At 39.7% G+C, this 17,596-nt stretch overlaps 1 long non-coding RNA gene across 1 annotated transcript in view; it reads right to left on the bottom strand.

The window, feature by feature from the left end:
* Window positions 1–4,316: 4,316 nt before the first annotated feature.
* The window catches only part of LOC147238759 (uncharacterized), a 65,267-nt gene continuing 51,987 nt past the window's right edge, over window positions 4,317–17,596 (bottom strand). Inside the window, exon 6 of the long non-coding RNA XR_015111811.1 lies at window positions 4,317–4,384. This is a non-coding gene — a long non-coding RNA (uncharacterized LOC147238759). The remainder of the gene's footprint in view (window positions 4,385–17,596) is intronic.

A 17,596-nucleotide genomic window follows, 5' to 3' on the forward strand; every position in this document is an offset into this window, starting at 1 on the left:
ATATCTTTACATACGTATATATACACACACATATTTATATGTAAAACATATGTATATACATACAATACAATATGTTTGTATGCACATATATATATGTACATATATACACATATATGTTTATACATTCTTGTATGTATGTGTGTATATATGTATATGTACGTTTAATATATATGTGTGTATATATGTAATGTTTAAATATGTATATGTGTATATATACGTGTATACATACATATACATATATACACACTTGTATGTATGTATGTATATATGTAGGTATGTATATATATGCCTTGATGTATTCAAGTCTGTATGTGTGTATGTATGTCTGTATATACACATACATATATAATACATATGTATATATGTATGTGTACATGTGTGTATATATGTGTATATATGTGTGTTCATATATACATATATACAAACATACACGAATACACACATATACATACATATATACACACAAACACATATGGAAACATTTTCATACATACATACATACAAGTCATATATATGTATATAATATGTATATATACACATACAGTATATGTTTATATATTTCTGTATACATGTGTATATACATATATATATGTGTGTGTGTGTGTATATATATACATGTGTATATAGATATATCTGTACATGTGTATACACATATATTTGTAAAAATATACATGTATAAATATATACATACAAACATATGTACATATACATAAACATGTACAAGTATACGTATATACATATCTACATGTACACATAAAAACATACATATGTATATCTATATATGTATATATCGATATATCTATCTACCTATCTCTCTCTCTCTCTATACACACACCCACACACACTTACATTCATCCACACAAGTACACCACAAATATGTCACACATATACACGTGCATATAAATGTTCACACAAAGATACATTCAACAAAATATACATTCATACATCCCTAATTTCATTTATACAGACGGACTCAAATACATACACTCATACATACACAATGGCATAATGGCTTAAATACTTAAATACATACCTAGACACACATTCACATAGTTATATACATATAACAGTACAAGTAAACACAAGTGCATACACAAACATAAACAAACACATTCTTCCACACATACAAACATATTTACGTATTTATATCTTTAAATATATCTAAATCTATGTATAGGTTTGAGTATTTACAAGAGTATGAATGTGAGTGAATGTAAGTATACATGCATATAGAAATGTATTCATGTGTATGTATTTGTGTTTGTACCTATGTATGTATTTTTTGTATATGCATGAATGTACTCATGAACATGTGTATTTATGTGTGTTAATGTATGTTCTTATATGTGAAAATATATTTATTCATGCATGTGTGTATCCATACATGTATTACATATCTTTGTATTTATGAATGTATGTATGTGCATGTTTGTATGCATGCATGCAATATATATGGATGAATGAATACTTATGAATATATCTTGAAAAAAATAATATTTAATTAAAATTATGTGTGTAAATATATGAACGTATTCATGTTTCTATGTATTTGAGTATATGTATCACTGCACATGTATGTAGGTATGTGTGAGTTTGTTTGTTTGTATGTGTACATATGTATGTTTGTAAACATAAATTTATATTGGCATTTATGTATGTGTTTGTATGTGTTCATCAATATGTGTGTGTGCGTATAAATATATATACGTATGTGTTATATATATTTGCATGTATGTAAGTGTGAATATGTATGTAGGTGTGTGTATGTATGTTTTCATGAACATGTGTGTGGCCGTATAAATATATATATGTATGTGTGTGAATATGTATGTAGGTGTGTGTATGTATGCCTGTATGTACAGTTGCGCTCATAAGTTTACATACCCTGGCAGAAGTTTTAATTCTTGGCAAAATTTGAGAGAATATGAAAGCTAACACAAACCTTTTTTTTTTTTTTTTTGCTCGTGGTTAGCGGTTGAGCGAAGCCATTCATAATCAAACTGTTTACTCTTTTTAACCCATAATGTCAACAGAAACTGCCCAATTTACCTTGATCAAAAGTTTACATACCCTGGAGAGTTTGGCCTGATAACATGCACACAAGTTGACACAAACAGGTTTGAATGGCTACTAAAGGTCACCACCTCACCTGTGATCCGTGTGCTTGTAATCAGTTTGTTTGTATAAAAGGTCAGTGAGTTTCTGGGCTCCTGACAGACCCTTGCATCTTTCATCCAGTTCTGCACTGACGTTTCTGGATTCTGAGTCATACGGAAAGCAAAACAATTATCTAAGGATCTGAGGGAAAAGGTAATCAAACTTTATAAAACAGGAAAGGGATATAAAAAAATATATCTGAGGAATTGAGAATGCCCATCAACAGAGTTCAAACTCTAATTAAGAAGTGGAAAATGATGATGGATTCTGTTGAAACCAAACTAATGTCAGGTCGACCAAGAAAATTTCAGCAACAAATACCAGGAAAATTTTGGGGGATGCAAAGAAAAACTCACAGATATTTTAGGCTGAAATACAGGACTCTCTGAAAAAAAGTGGTGTGGCCCAATAAGGGGGCATTTGGAGAAAAAGGGGCTGCATAGTCGAGTCGCCAGAAGAAAGCCATTACTACATAAATGCCACAAAGCATACCGCTTACAATACACCAAACAGCGCAAAGACATGCCTCAAAACTTCTGGAACAAAGTCATTTGGAACAATGAGACCAAAATTGAACTTTTTGGCCACAACCATAAACATTACGTTTGTAGAGGAGTCAACAAGGCCTATGATGAAAGGTACACCATTCCTACTGTGAAACACAGAGAGGGACCGCTGATGTTTTGAGGATGTGTGAGCTACAAAGGCACAGGAAACTTGCAGAACGTTATTAGAAAATACCGGCAGAAGCTGCACATGGGACGTACTTGGACATTCCAACATGACAATGATCCAAAACACAAGGCCAAGTCGATCTGTCATTGCCTTCAGCAGAATAAAGTGAAGGTTCCGGTGTGGCCATCTCAGTCTCCTGACCTCAGTGTCATGCAGCCACTCTAAGGAGACCTCAAAGGTGCAGTTCATGCAAGACAGCCCAAGAATTTACAGGAATTGGATGCTTTTTGCCAAGAAGAAAGAGCAGCTTTACCATCTGAGAAAATAAAGAGCCTCATCCACAACCACCACAAAAGACTTCAACCTGTCATTGAGGCTGCAGGGGGTAATACACGGTATTAAGAACTGGGGTAGGTAAACTCTCGATCGGGGTCATTTGGGTCGTTTCTGTTGTCATTATGGATTAAAAAGAGTAAATACACTTTGACTTCACCCAACTACAAGCCATGATTAAAAAAAGTATTGCGTTATCGTTCATATTCTCCTAAAAAATGGCCTAGAAATCATAAATTCTGCCAGGGTATGTAAATTTATGAGCACAAATGTATATGTAATTATGTGTGTAAATGTATGTGCGTATATGATTAAATATACATGTATGTGCGTATACATTTATGTGTTAAAATGTATCTATATTTGTATGTATATATGTAAGTGTATGTATGTGGGTATGAATATGTGCATGTATGTCACTGTGTATTTGTGTATATACAGTATACATGTATATGTTGTATGTATACGTGCATGTGTCTTAATATATGTAGGTTTGTGTGTAGGTAGTGATCTCAATGTGTGTATATATGTATTGTGTTTGTCAGTATGTACATGTGTATGTATATATGTATGCATGTGTATGTATACAGTATAGATATGCATGTGTCTGAATATATATATATATATAATTGTGTATGTATGTATGAATGTGTACATATGTATGTATTTGAGTGTATGTATATGTGTGTTTATATGTATGTATGTATGTATGTCTGCGTGTAAATATATCTATCTACTTGTGTTACGTATTTGTGTACATTAGTGTCATTCTCTTGCTAGCTGTATGCTAACGGTCTTAAACGAGGCAAACAGATACAAATTTGCGCACTGTGAAAACAAACTGGTCAAAGTGGGAAACAAACCAAATCTATCACTCTTAATTTGACTCAGGCTCGTTGTAAAAAGAGTAATAACCTTGCCTAACACGGATAAATGACACCACGAGCTATTTGCACCTGTATGTGCAGTGAAATGTGAATTTTTGGATCCTCATTCTTTGAAAACACCTACTGAGTTTGACACAGCTGGATCTCTGTCTCCTTGATTCTATGCTGGTTTTGCGATATAAAATAAAAGTGTGCTCTGAGTCCTTTTATGATCTGAGCGTGTTTGGGTTTCCACTAACCAGAAGACTCTTGGACCGCCGCATCCCAGCTGGTGGCGTCTGCTTTATTCACAGCACCCGCAAAATCTCCTCAGCAGCACCGTGAAGTTTCTACTGTATAAAAACAATTATAATAATTATAATGGCTGAACAGTGGATGGCGATAAAATATGGAGGAAAAGGTTGCAGCTAGTGATGTGTTCAATACAGACGGTTCAATTACAGTGTTTTATTTGAATATAAAGTGCAAAATTCACTTTTTTCAACAGCTCATATGCAATAAGTGCGAGGGAATCACACAAGATGAACAGGCTCAACCATTCTGTTTAGCATTTTTACATTTTTGTAATTGCACCAGAATCCTCTGACCAATAGCCTGACGAAACACAGCGGAACACATTAAACCCCAAGACAGGTCAAGATGAAGTACAAATACACTTTTTCTTAGGGTAAACTGGGCCACCTGCAGTACAACAATGATAGAATCAGGTTTGTGTGTGTGTGTGTGTGTGTGTGTGTGTGTGCGTGTGTACGTGTGTACGTGTGTACGTGTGTGTGGTTGGACTTGACTTTTTCCAAGTGGGAAAAAAAATAAACACTCAGAAATGATTCAAACTGCACATTTAAAATGCAACAAAATACAGAATTTAGGCAAGAAGGGAGCAGCAATTTTTAACCAAGTGTGGATACTTAACATTCTACCTGCAAAAAAGGTTTATTCTTTAAAAAAAAAGAAAAAGAAAACACATCTGCAAGTGGGTAAAGATGCCATCACGTGACTATTGTTCACATAAATTTGGAGCTAAAACTGCTGTCAGAGAGAGAGAGAGAGAGAGAGAGCTGGAAACAGGAGACTGGAGAAACACTGGGAAAAATAAATGGGTAGAAAAAAAAAAGAATGAACTAAGACGAAGAAGCTAGCAGCACGAAAAAAAGATGGAGTGCACGACAGATGGAGAGCAATGGGAAGATAAAGAAAAATGAGAAGAAACAGAGATAAAGGGAGCGTGAGAGGGGGAGTGTGGTGACAGAGAGCGATTGCGGCAGCAGTGGAAGAACAAAGTTTGTCCAGAAGAGTGAAGAAAGGGAGGACTTGACAATGAGAATGCAAGTGTACGAGTACATGAAATACATACATCATTGTGAGGAGCAAGAGGAAAGCACAGGGAGACGGATGGAGAACTATTTAACCTGCTACAATGCTGCTTTCCACTGAGAGAAGCTGACAATTTATCAAGCAGCATATAGAGAGAGACCTGAGGAAAAGGAGGGCTAGTGTTATGCCATGTTGGGCTAGTGAATCTAAAACTGTCAATTAAAGTCAGCTAACACATCATTTATTGTGGTGTTGATGATGGCAGTAGCCTGTCTTGCTTCCTTTTCATGGGAGTGTTGTCATTCAAGGGACCTGCGGTGCTGCATGACTAAGCACATTCTATAACAGAGCCAAAAGAAAATGGCCGCCTGACGGCAAAAGTATAGTTTAGCGGAACAAAGTTGAAGGCATAAACTTTCCATTCGGTTTCTATTTCAGCCAGGAGTCTGCGTCCCTTCAGCTTCTTGCGTGTGGCTGTTTTTCAGTGTCCCCCTCGGGACAGGAAGCAACATCTGACTCCGTGCTAGCTAGCGTGCTACTGGCCAGCTTGTTTTATTCTGAAAATGATCTGGGAATATTGCGCGTAATTTTCGAGTAATGTTTCTTTGGTTGTAAGTTTTTAATGATTTCTACAGTGCTCTTCTGAAAGGCAGGTCATTTTTGTTTAAAAATCATTCTAAAAATGTTTGTTGAGGCCACGGATTGTTAGTTGCAAGCTAGCTCGGTAGACACTATTTGTTCTGAAAATGTTCTTAGAACACTGTGTGAATGTTTTTTGGCAGGAAGTTTTAAATTTGATCAAGAATGTCCTTCTTAAAGGTAAGATAATATTCTTTAAAATTCTTTGACGAATCCTTTCTAGCCAATGATGTGGTAACATCCCTGCTAACGACCTCACGATATTAACGATGTTATGCAAGGACAAAGTCGCTTGAGCAATGGAGGCAAATCTAGGTGATTATATACCGGCAAGCATGAAGTGGTGACAATGGCATGAATAAAGTTTACCAGGAAATGGATAACAATAATGTAGATAGCCGTGAATGTCAGAGCTGCCGCTGCTTTTGGCGTCTCAGCACGGACGCAAACCCGCAGAAGACCCCTACAATGGATGACGACCTTGTACACCCTAGCCTCAATTAATCTGAAATATCACTTTAAATCTGTTGCCATGGAGACGATGAGGATGAGCCCAGGAAGTTGCGTCTCTTCCTGCTGACGGTAGGTGACAAACCTTACCCAGGTGACCTAAGTTGAAGTTCTTTCAAAGCGCAATGAGTTGGGGGGCGTGGGGGAGGGGGAATAGTTCAAAAACCTCAATTCCAGCAACCAACAATTCAATCAGCGATTTCTACACAGTGTAATTAGGATCATGTGTCTGTAGAGAAATGGAGGGTCGGGAACGTGACCTTTCAGTTATGGGATGGCCTCTGGTGGTCACACAGCTTTCTTATTAACTGTTGAGACAAAACATGAGCTGCGAATGCTGAGTTCTGTTTTTTTTTTTCCCCCCTTCCTTCTCCTTGATTGTTGGCTGGTCTCGCAACCTTGCTCATTCTAGACACATGGCTACACATGGAATAAATGCATGCACGCCTGCCCGAGCAGAAGCCCAAAGGCCCTGACTCGTCACTTTTGTTCTTTTTCTGTGTGCTATTAGCATATTCACGGCTGCTCGAGCTACTGTGCGCGCCAGTTTTATCTTTAGGTCAATTATAAAGAGGAAGAAAGACCTGATTTCGTAATTCTCCTATAGGCTTGGTGTGTTTCTGCTCAACTAATTTAGCTGCAGTCTTCGCACCTTTGATCTTGAGAGGAGATTAAAGACAAAACTGTGCAAAATAAGCGCGCTCAACAGACCCTTCTGATGAAGCCATCTTTTTCAGTGTCGACTCGTGTCCTTCTCCGGATAAATAAAGAAAACCTCTCTGTTCCTCTGTTTTAAAGTCTTCCTCTGTCTTATCTCCAAAGCTGTAAAAAAAACAGCAACAACCCTGCTTAAATTTGGCAAGCAACAGTTTAATTTAAAAGTTGACGTGAGCATTACTAAGCAACCAAAAAAAAAAAAAAAAGCAACATTTTTTAAAAAGGGCTTTTTATTTGATAGTAATAGATGTCTCTAATTTATGATCTGCTCACCCAATGTCATTATTTTTACTTTAAAAGTTTCTCTGTTTGAATTTGCTTCCTGGAATCGAATGAATCACTACTAAATGTAAAAATAATCCATTCTGAATGGCATTGAGGACTGTGTGTTACTGACATTTCAAAGCTATTATCAAAGGCTAATGCACATTTCATATAGTGATTACTTTATGGAAAAAAATTAAACCCAGTGACCTTTTTACAGCATCTTCCTCCTCCTCCTCCCCCTCCTCCTCCTCCTCCTCCTCCTCCGTTCTTTGCCTCTCTTATGTTACCTGGACGACGCTCACAAGCAGCTGTGATTCGGATCGGAGCGCCCAACAGCTCTGAATCAAGAGTGTACGTCCGACTGCTAGGTGCCCTAAATCTTCTTCCAAGAATGGTTTTAACAGAGTCTGATCTTTAAAGTTTGATCACACTTTTAGAACTTCGACGTCGGATATTAAAATCGGGTTTGCCAACCAAGTGCTTCATGAAATTAACGTCAATCACATTCTGAGCAAAACTGCGATGTGTCGGCAACAAATTCTGAGGATTCCAGGTTACTTCCATTGGGTCACACACATAATTGTAGTTGTGTGGATGTATTATACTGGTACACAGGAACCCTAGTGGAAATGGCATGTATTTCCTCTACAGGACAAACATGGTAATGTATAAATATTTCGAGGCAAATGCCCAAAACTGATACAATGCAAGTTTTATGTACTGATGCAGTTTTAATGGGTTTGAATTGGCTCAATTTTAGTGCTTAAAAGTACAGACGTAACAATTTGACGTGCTTTGTTTTATAGGAGCTCAACAAGCAATTTCACCCAAAGTTCCTGCGATCAAGAACCCAACCTCAACAAAAACAAGAAAAAGATCTTAAAAGTTGCTAAGCAGGCTCAGAGGGTAAGTGTTGTGGGGAAAAACAAAAATAGCGTTTTTCTCGGGCCGTGAGTATCGCCGCAGAATGTCAGAGCTACTGCTGATCTTGGTTGACGAAGACGCGCTGACGAAAACCTGAGGACCACCTCAGACAACCCCGCTTCAAAAAAAAAAAAAAAAAACTAAACCAAGAGGAAAACACCATGTATGTGAATATAAATCCCCATTATTTTAACATCACTTTCAAATCCCATACAGTCCAAAGCGATGCATCTAATAACGCCGGGTCACAGTTAACACCGTGAGGACAGAAGAACGGCTTCATTTCCGAACTCTCCACTAGAAAGCCCCAATGTTCGCTGTGGTAAGTAGACAACTATAACATGTGGGCCCGGCCCTCTGGAGCTGTAATGAGTTTAAGTCCCTCTCGGACCGCCGGCTCGTTGTTTGATAGCAGTGTTATCCACACTTACTTACCCTTTCTCTTAGGCACTGCAGGGCCTCTGGGCCTCCGCTCGGGCTCTGTGTTTACCTATTCCCACAACCGAGCCAGGACTCTCGGGGCGTCTCCTGGAAATTACATTCTGTAAGGTCCCCAAGACTATTTAACTGGCTGGGTGGTAGTAATAATTGCAGGGTCGGGGAAAAAAGTACTCCTGAATGGGAACAAAAGAGTAATACACTTGTACTCTCAGGCTCATGCTGAGAATATTTTGATTAAATATTCTTTACATCTAGAGATACATGGTAGTATCAGATAATGTCAAAGCTGTTGGTCTTCTCATCTGTTGCTGATGAAAAGGAAACTATCAGGTAAGTGTGTAATTTACGGCCTTTTGCAAATGTATCTGAAGAAGAAATGCATTACTTGTGTGCAAAATTTCAGTGCGAACTAAAACTGCATTTGTACAGATAATATCAACATCAGTAAATACAGAACAATTTATGCATTCTTTTAAATTTGTCCCGCAGTTTGAAGTGTAACATTTGAAAAGGTTGATGAAAACTGCAAAATTACACAAAAAATTTGCTAACGTTCTTTAAGCTTCACACCTGCCACCCCCCCCCCAACACATTCAAAGTTTGAAACTAATAAGTCCATAAGGATATGACACTTAAACATACAAGAGATCATTTTATGTATCGTTAAATATTTTAATTACAGCCGCTTTAATGTTGCCTTGTACACATTTAAATGGCCGTTGACAGACTTGGAAGAGCTGACCTTCTACCTTCATTTATAAGGCTGAATAGGTTTTTACGCCTGTTTGAACGCACAGTTTAATCTTTGGACCGCATGACATTTCTTCACATGATATAGCAAATGTCTGTCTACTTGACCTATCTTCCTGCCGGGAAGAACACAATGACTGACTGCAGGAGCAAAGACGGAGTGTCAGGAGAGGCTGATAGCCCGGACAGCCATTATCAGACTCATTCTGTATTTTTAGTCTGGACTCTAGGAATGGTGCTAGCAGAAGCTCTTTCACTGAAGTAAAGAATTGGTGGGTCTGGGTGTGCTGAATCTCATTCCCATTACAGTAATATTTAATCCAAAAAGTGTATTTTGCCTTTAAAGTATTCACAAATAGGTGTCCTAAGCTCATAAACATGTTTTTCTCCCAGCCAGCTATGTATGTTTAGCTGAAAGCTAATGGCAACTGATAAATAGCAACGAAACAACCACAAAATTGTTCAAAAATGTCCATTTATGTGGAAACTACACTGATAATACATTTGAGAGCTTGTAAACTGAAACTTTTGAGTAGTTTTGCAGTTGTCAGCCATGAGTCACCGTTAGCTTAAGGCTAAATATAGCTAGCTATCGCTCTCTGCATTGTAGCAGTGACTGGAATATTCCCCACAACATTAAGCTAACGTTAACTACAAGTTATTATGACGTTGAAGAAAATGCTTTTCCTGCGATGTTTAGAAAACATTTTAAGGACATAAAATCATTTCAAATATTGTTTCTGTTGTGTTCCAAGAGGCAAAACATTTTCACCACAACATTCCGAGAATGTTTCAGGGTGTTGTTGAACATCTGAGCAATAATTTATTCCCTCAAACCAACATTTACAGAACTTCATCGTACTTTTAGGAAGAACACAGTTGGACTAGATGAAAAAGAATTTGCCACCTTAGCTAAACCTTGCCCACAATATTAAGAGAATAAAACATTTCTAGCTGGGAGTGCAGGAGGACAGTAATGTCTGGGAGCTCAAGACACCTTTTTGTGCGAATTTAAAAAAGCAAAATTGAAAGTTCTGAGATTATTCCATCCGTGGAAGTGTTCATCCTACCGTAGGTGTAATAAACAGTAAACGCTCATCATCGTCTGCTCCCAACACATAATGTACACGCTGCTCCATGAACCCCTCATTTGATCTTGTCATGCTGAAGACATAAATCATGAGTTTAACTTAACACTTCGACGGAGGATGTTATTTCTATGTTTTCCTTCAACGCAACTTAGTTTATGACATTCCTTGTCACAATTAATCACTTACATGTACACATTTTTCAGCGAAGGACGCATTATTGACGCAGCGTTGGATATTTTACACATCAAGCCGACCTCCATGGAGAATGTTTGATACAGACAAGCTGAAGGGTGGCAGGGATCAATTTTACAGATAAAATTTCATCCACTCTGCTGTAACGGAGTCCCTTGTGTGACCTTATCACCCTGTCACACATTCACCATAACAAGGCGGTTGATGTTATTGTAAACAACTAATATTGTTAGTCCCCTCAGCCAGCCGCCTGTCCTCTCAGCACTGGCCTAATTAAGGCTGGATTTAGATGGTGGCATTTGGGTTTGTGTGGGCTGAACGACGCTTTCTGGTAAATGACCACATCAACATGATGATTCCTCTCTCCGTCTCCCCTCCGCCGCCCTCTCTCTCTCTCTGTATACACTGTTTTTATTTCTATTCCCCACCATTGCTGCGATTCAGCCAGTCATCCATGTGAGGGGCCCCAGTGCTGCCGCTGCCTGTCTAATTGTCATCATATTTTGTCATCTGCGGCCTGTTATTTTAGCCAGCGGTTAGGGACGCATATAAATACCCCCTGACGTTTAATGAATGTCAAAGGCCACCATGCGGCTGATTGATTTTGACCCCTTTTTCTGTGATGTCAGAGTGTGATTTGTTACCACATCATGGCAATCTTATAAAGCTATTTTCCCTGCCAGTGGAAATACTAACTGGGGAAAGGGAGACTTGGGTAACTCCAGAATTAAGATTAATGAGTGTTGCAGAAAAGCTGCCAGAAACTATGAAGATTTCTTTTTTGGGTGCATTTAAAATAGAAACGAGAATGTCACAGGTAGAAGTAATTAATTGATTTGAGACAAAAGTTTGGAAAAGGGCAAAGACATTTGAATTTTTAAAGGTGCCACGTTGACGAGTAGAATAACAGGGGATTCACAACGCTCATTGGCGCTCACACAGAAGACGTCTGATTTTTCATTGATGCAATTGAAGTGTTGCAAAGCAAACTAGAGCCTGGTTTCCATCTCAAGGTGATGCGAATCTGTAGAGAGTTTGGAAAAAAGAAAATGAAGAAATGCGGAATTTGGTGGTTCTCCCGTTTGTGGTTGGATAAAGTTGTTGGAACAGATGAACTAATTTTGTTAGGGAATGGTGACATAGGCAACGTACACATCGTCGTCATCTTCCGCTTATTCCTCACTAGTAAGGGTCGCGGGGGGGGGGCTGGAGCCTATCCCAGCATCTACGGGCGAGAGGCGGGGTTCACCCTGGACAGGTCGCCAGTCCATCACAGGGCCAACATACAGAGATGAACAACCATTCACACTCACAGTCACACCTACGGTCAATTTAGAGTATCAATCAGCCTCGTCCCCTCTTGATGTCTTTGGACTGTGGGAGGAAGCTGGAGTACCAGAGAGAACCCACACAGGAACAGGGAGAACATGCAGACTCCACACAGAAAGATCCCGCGCCCGAGCCGGGACTCGAACCCGGAACCGTCTTGCTGTGAGGCCACAGTGCTGACCACTGCACCACCGTGCAGCCCAATGTACACATTATTATGCATATTTTTCATCGTGGATGAAACAAAGGAAAATTTTGTGTGTATGTACCTTTCACTGGTATCAGCTGTGTTGTCGAATGTTACGGGCAAACCAGCAAGACGCCGTCAGCGGAAATGGCCGTCAAACAAGTTCAGCGTTCGCTACATCAGAACTTATCCTGCAAAAGTGTTTCCCTCTCTCAATTTGCACAATTCCTTTTCTCAAGAGTCAAAAACCAGCAAACATAAAAACTTTTTGGCAAAATCTTCCCCCACCCTGAATTTTGGACTTTCCATCCCCCTTTTCTGATGCAGTACCTTAAAATGTGCGTAAAAGCAGGGTGAAGCTACTGTGTCCAGCATAATATCTGGTTGAATTTCTGCTGGATGATTTTATCGTCAAAGTGCGTTCATGTGGACAACTGTAGAGATTTCTGGAATGGCCCCATCCTCTAATTATGATTACTGTGAAAAAGATGAGTTGTTAGTGGCCTTTCTGTGGTGTCCCTAAGAGGTGGGTCCATATTCATTCTTTTGCTTTATTGGAATTGTTGAAAGCAAATTTTCCACAATTGTTGAATATTGTTTGGGGCATTTAAAAATACTTTTTTTCTGATGTTACAAATGGAAAATTGCGAATCGCTTCCCATTTTAGCATGTAATGTATGCTGATCATGACATCTATTAACTGATGAAAAGTAGCTAAAAAAAATAATTTAAACAATGTTGCAAATTACTTCAAAAATAAGCTTTGCAAATGTTTTATGGGGAAGGAAATGAAATCAATGCGTCTCATTGATAAATGAAGCCTTTTATTGAATCAAAATTTAAAAAGATCAAGACATGGCATGTTTATAAACTTTGCATAAGCAATCGAGCGGGGCTAGTATAGCATGAAGTAAATGAATCCCAACAACCCAGTGTAGTCTATATATTGTGTAAGGTGATAGAAATGGACTGAAAGGAAGTATTTTAGTAGTTTTTAGCGAATCTCAATGCAGCATTAATATAAAACATGAATCTAAATGAGAACAGTTAATTTACTACATGCCCACTACCTCCCAAAATATTAATATTTCACCTAAAAAGTTGAAACTTCAACTTTCTTTCCAAACAACTTCACTGTATTTACAGATCCACTAATCTTCAGTCGGTAACCATAAGGGAATACCTCCTACTGAGGAAAAGGCAGATGGTGCATACATTTTAGGCTTTTCAAAGTTACATACTTCTTGGAAGACATTTTTGGATAAGAAACTATTGAATCATTACATCCCTGACCTGGTGCCGTGCATCTTCACTTCTTTGCTCATTAATCTGTATTCTAAAATGTCATCCGGTCTTCCCCTTAAGAAGCTGCTACGTGGGTGGACAAGCAGGTAGTCAAATCCCTGGGTTGGAGATATCATATATGCGTTTGCAACGGTGCTGCAGAATTGATTTGCCCTCTTGATACATTCACAAGCAAGGCACTGAAAGGCATCAAAGCTGTCTAAGGTCCTGATGGACCCTTCCATAACCTTCAGACACCACTATCAGACAGAAAACACCTGCCCTCTGCGGAACTGCTGGAACTGACTTGTAAGGTCGCTTTGACACTTCTAGTTCAGTAAACTCTTAGGGGAGGAGAAGTTGCAACAAATTAGCATTTTTAATTTGGTCAGTTTGCTTTCACGCTGTCACTTTGTCAAGTGCTACAAACATTGTAAACAAACATAACGTGGTCAGAATAGAGTGGCTGCCGGAATTCCACAAGTGCATCATTAAGGAGTTTGTCCTCCTTGTGGCTTCAAACCACAGGGGGGCATTTCAGTTTTACCTTTTCAGCTGGATTTATATGTTAGTTCATGTATTACTTGACTCACTGTCCACTCCCACGACTCCTGTGATTATTTCTACACCTTTTCTTTCCATTCTTGTCCTTATAAAAAGGACCCGTGGTGTCATGTAAAACCCTCTCACTGGACCATCGCCTTCACCTGTGTGTGTGAGCCAATGAAATTCATGTTTTGTAGCTCACTTCTTACATTTGGTCTGTTTCTTGTCGCACCTTAACGGCACAGCAGTCCCCTGGGATACAGATCAAGTCCCAACTTTTTTCAGGAGGACCATGTTCTGGTGGTTTAGGCCTAGCCATGGCTCAGTGGTTTGGTCCAGACCATGGTCTAGTGGTTTGGTCAGGAGGTTTAGTCCGCACGAGGTTTGGTAAGGGTTCGGATCAAAATGAAAAGTCTGATGGTCCGGACCAAAGGAGGCAGGTGTGAAAGGGACCTACAGCACCTACAGGTGGTGATTTGAAACAACTCCATTTATTCAGGGTGCTCGTCTTACTGTTGCCTAAACAGAATGTAGTTCAGTCTCTTTGTCTTAAAATCTTCAGCTTCTATCAAAACTACATGGTGGTTTCTATGAAACCCACACACTGAGGAAGCTCCTTTCATCTCAAGCGTACCATTTCCTGCACTACTGTCTGATTATGATTTATTTTGGTTTGAGCATTTGTGAAATCAAATTTTAACATTCTTCTCCAAACTCCTGCCTCCTGAAACACTCCTCCTTCAGACAGGCAACTCTGGAGGAGAATGCAGCTTTTATGGCTCCAGAAAACCTCCACCTGTACCCAATGCAGGCGCAATCCGAGAGCCTTCTCTGGGGTAAATGGGAAGACAAGAGACAGCCCAGTTGTGCTTGGGAGTCTGCTCCTTCTTCTCACTGTAATAAGAAAGAAACTCTTATACTCTGTAGAGCAGGATGAAAATAGACACATGCTAGACAGGAACACTTTAATCCTCTCTCCCCTCTCGCTTCCCTAGCTTTTTCTGCCACTGTCACACAGCTGAACAATGTCTTGGGGTACAGGGCTGTGGGATTTGAAAACCTATATCTGCTCTGTGAGACAGAACTGGATCCGTCTCTCTTTTGTGTTTCGCTGCAGTCATAAATTTTGCATGTGGGAGTGTAGGGAACGCTCCCGACTGGGCGAGCGTTGGCAGGCGGCGTGTTGCACCACCAGAGAACTGGCTGGGGTTGCTTTTGAATAGTGTCACAGCGGGGGAGAAGGAATTTCTGTACGACCAGGAGAGTGACCACGTGGGATCGGTTCAGCAGAGCAGTGCTGGAGGTGCAAGCCTTGTTTGGTATTCAAAACAGCAAGCTTTAATGCATTGATCCATGAAGGGATGGGCTACATGGACAGAGTAACACACGACTATAAATCCACAGCCAGAAAGCGATTAGGTGGTAATCACACTGACCGAAGAGGTGCCTACGTTCACATGTGGAACTCAGGATGTTTGTATTCTTAACCTTAAACATAAGCACAACCTGCATGCATAAACATGTTCTCCTGTGCGCTCGAATGCATACAAAACCCACCGTCCATTGCTGACATCCCTCCTACATCATCTCCATTTTCTCACAGTGCCCAGTTCTTCCTCTCTTTTACACATACGTTTGCACCCATCCGCCTTTGCCAAACACAAGAAAGACAAGCATTCCAGAGGTGAGAGAAGGAGGTCATAATATTCCATGTGATCCCTCCTTCACATCTTTGCCCCTCCGTCTTGCAGCCTCCCACGGGATCATGGGATATAAATGATGGTCCTTCCCTTTGCAATAGTTTACACATGATCGAAGGCAACCATTCAGCCAGCGAAGGGAGAGTTTGCTTGTCCCTGGATTAGTGTGCCAGACTGGGCGTCTTATTTTATGAGCGGCTTGGGAAAATGCTCCATTTTTTTTGGTTGCAAATTACTCCCCCCATGCCTGCCTGGTTGGATTTATTATACTCAGCTCATACCTGACACAGAGGATTTACTTAGGAGGGCTCTGTTTCTCTCTCTGGCTCAGTTGAAGGAGGTTGGAGTGTAATTGTGTGTGTGGACAAAGACACTCAGCAGAAGATGATACAGGCACAGATGTAGTTTTAGGTGCTGGAATCAATGGACCTCCTTCAACAATACAGTTCTTTGTTCTCTAGAAAGGTCCAAGTTAGATTCATGATGCGGTTTGAAGCAATATTACTGTTCACACCTGTGTTCTGTGTACTGAATCCTATTGTACTTGTTATTGTTCCTGAACAGAAAAGGCCAACTTTCATTTAAGGACAGCAAGTAGGGTCTGACTGATTAGCTGGCCAGCCGATATTAGCCGATATTAGCGGAAGGCAATGCAGCTTTGTTGAATTCAGAAATGATGTGGCTGGAGCCTATCCCAGCTGTTACTGGATAAGAGGCCTGATCACCCTGGACAGGCTGCCAAGCCATCGCAGGCATCGTTTTGGACAATAAGAGTGATTTATCATTCGAGAGTAAAATGTACTACCCTCTGTACATACTTTTGTCACAAGCGTGAACAATATTTGATAAGAATCAGCAGATTCATCGCTTCTAGGAACCAATCAGCCACAAAAATGCCACATCTCCCTCAAAGTGCAAGACCACTGGAGAAGGTAGAAGAAAAATTTGAGGAAAGAATGCCCGAACAAAAATCTATGACGGGGATGCAAAGACATTAAATGCAAGCAAATTTACAGGTGCAGGAAAGAAATGATAGAAAAAATATGTGCATTCAGCTCAGTAAATACCCAAATGATGAAGCTAATGAGAGCCAAGCAAGTAGTAGAGTCCCAAGTGTTTTTATAGGATTGGATAAAACCAAACTCCATTGGTGAGAACATGATTTTAACAAGATGAAAGTCATGAAGGTCAGTCAGGAAGTTTCCTTTCGTCCATGTAGTTCAAGTACAGTTAATGGTCCAGATGCTGCAGCTTGCTTTGAAGATTCAGATGATTTATTAAGTACGCAAAAATGACAAAAACAAAACACTAGGAAACCGCTGAACTGACAGTGAACATCAAGCACAAATGAACAGAGGGAGAATGATCATGAACAGGCAACAGAACGGAGGATCTGACGAGGGCTGAGATAGAAAACCAAAGTGTAATACAAAGTGAAGAAACGACGCAAGAGGAAGCAGGTGGGAGAACATGTGGGCAGAGATGTGGCAGACGAGGACTGATTGACTTATGAGACACAGGTGATTACAGAGAAATGAGGGGAAACAGACACAGACAGAAGAGGGAAATAAATATGAAAATTCAAGAGGACTGAACTGAAACAAGGTTCAAGCGAACAAAAGGCACGAGAGCAAACAATAGTCTGAAACTAGA

The sequence above is a fragment of the Aulostomus chinensis genome, chromosome 24 (assembly GCF_037954235.1).
Source record: "Aulostomus chinensis isolate RoL2024-O1b breed Wild chromosome 24, RoL_Achi_v1.0, whole genome shotgun sequence".
NCBI lineage: Eukaryota > Metazoa > Chordata > Actinopteri > Syngnathiformes > Aulostomidae > Aulostomus > Aulostomus chinensis.